This window comes from Nothoprocta perdicaria, unplaced genomic scaffold (assembly GCF_003342845.1).
Source record: "Nothoprocta perdicaria isolate Ctin4 unplaced genomic scaffold, notPer1 scaffold_63, whole genome shotgun sequence".
Classification (NCBI taxonomy): Eukaryota; Metazoa; Chordata; class Aves; order Tinamiformes; family Tinamidae; genus Nothoprocta; species Nothoprocta perdicaria.
This window is the reverse complement of record NW_020455899.1, coordinates 864,995-867,413: the sequence shown is the minus strand read 5'-3', so window position 1 is coordinate 867,413 and position 2,419 is coordinate 864,995.

Below are 2,419 nucleotides of genomic sequence, written 5' to 3'. Positions count from 1 at the left end.
TCAATACACTGTTTATCGTATTTCATATTTATTGTTTCTAACAGGCAGGTCTCAAATGGAAGGTCATCCCTCTCTTTTGTTCAAATCTGTTCCAATTTTTTCTACCTTTGTATGTAAAATGGTGAGTTTCTTGCTACTTATTTTTAAAGGCAGAAGTATATGAGATGTGAATCAATTTGAACCATGCCCACAGGGATTGCAGAAATATGTCTGTACATAAAATCTTGGCTTTCACTTATTACTGTGTCAGACAAATATACCTCCTGCATACAGCATACAGAGGGCAGAGAAGGGCCGAAAAAGTGCTTCAGGGAGAACTAAAACCATTTCTTCTGAAACCACCAGAACTGAAAGAAACATATTTACCACTATGATCTGATGTATTCCACCAGCTGATCCAGAGGAAAATATAATTCAAGAGGAAAGAAATGGAAGGAAATGGAAGGAAATGGAATGGAATGGAACGGAATGGAAGGGGATAAAATAAAATAAAATAATAAAATAAAATAAAATAAAATAAAATAAAATAAAATAAAATAAAATAAATAAAATAAATCTCTTTTTCTTTCCTCATTTCCCTCACTGCAAAATCAATTACACATCTACGGAGAGGCTGTGTGCTTCCTTAACTTGAAAGCTGGAATTTCACATGATTATTACCTACAGAAAACAAACAAACAAGTCAATCCGGTTATTTCCATTCCTTCTATGAAAAGCTTGTCCTTTGTTTTGCTTTTTGTCAATAAAAGCAGAGTTTGACCTGTCCCCTCTCTCTCCTAGCACATTTTCAGTCTTGATATTTATGCAAATAAAAAAGATTCTCGAGTGAACATACTCTAGGATTTTTATTGAGCAATCCTGCCTCCTTTCTGAAAACACCAGCTGCCGGAGGCATACAAAACCTCTTAGCCAGAAAGAGAGTAACTTTAGCTGCTGTTYTATCATATTGACCTTGAAGCTTTTACAGTTGGCAATATCTGACTAGCCTGCATTTTTCCTGTATTTGGTTGTCTGATATGTGGATGAAAGAAGCAAAATATCATTAAAAAGCAGCTATGCTAGATGTAGCTCTATGCATGTGGCCTTTTCTAAGTGAGAAGGGCTCTGCAGCAAGGGCAGGAGAGCAAATGTGCTTTCTCCTGCCTAGGAGCTGATACGTATAAGCAATAGCATCAAGAGGGAAGCAAAATTGCTTCCATATCTTACTCCCATAATTWAATTCCTCAGCTATTTGCAGAGCTCCTGCCAGGTTCATCACCCCGGGAATCTGCAGGCTGCATTGATCCAGCCATCAGCAGACAGAGTTCCTACATCCTGCTGCATGGAGAAGACTGAGAAAGCAGCTCTTGCTGTTGTTATTTCAGCTCATCTACCCTGCTCAGTCGACCAGAGCTTGTGTGCAGAACGATGCCAGCAGAAATGAGCTCGTGGTCCTGACAGGAGGTTAATAAAGTAAATGAAGCCCATTCTTCAGCACTGTTTTATTTGTGTGTAGTTTTTTTTGTTTGTTTGTTTTCCTCTTTTCCTCAAAATCCAAATTACTATTGTCTTGCAGTTACTCCATAGAATAATAAAAAAAAAATAACATTGCAAGCCTACTCCCTGGTCTGCCCAAGGTCAGGGAAATATATGCCACTGCAAACATGTATCTGTCCAAAAAGTTTAGCTGTTTTCTGGGGCAGATTCCTCCCCTCTCAGCTATGGGGGCATCTGCAAGAGGGTTGCTGAGCTGTTCCAGCTGCAGACGCCCCTTGARGAGAACAGAGCAGACCTTTTTTGAGGTGAGAACTTAACAACTTGTCACTGGCAGGTGCTGATGGCTTGAAATATTTGAGCAAATATGTGAGCAAAGAAATGTGTAAAATGTAACAATAAAAAACTTTTTAAAATATATTTTTCATTTTTTTTTCCAGCTAATAAATCAATATCTATTTGAGGAAGTCGTATTCCATCCCACAGGACATTCCCTTTACTCAAGGCTTGTGTCTCAGTTGCTTATTCTGTAAAACTAATTTTGGATTTGATGTTAAATAAGAAATCCAATTTCTCTGTCTCCATCTGTTTTATGTGCACAAGATGCATTTTCTTTTACTCTAAAACTTCTTCCTCTGCATTACTTAAGGCCATAATTGTATCTTGTATGAAAATGTCTATGGCAATGAAAACACTGGCAGGAGAAGGTAGCTTTATTTTAAAAAAAAACAGTTGAAGAAAATAGGTTAAAATTATAAAGCACACAAGGGATTTCTAAGTCCATAGACAGAGAATACAATTTATGGGGAGACTGTGTGATCCACTTGCAGCCTCTGAAGGTAATTGCTGAAAGCTACTGTTGTGGTGAACTTTCTCTGTGATGAAATGCAAGCTGGTTGAAATTGTGAATTTCACTGTCAATTATAAATTATGTTGGTAAAACAGC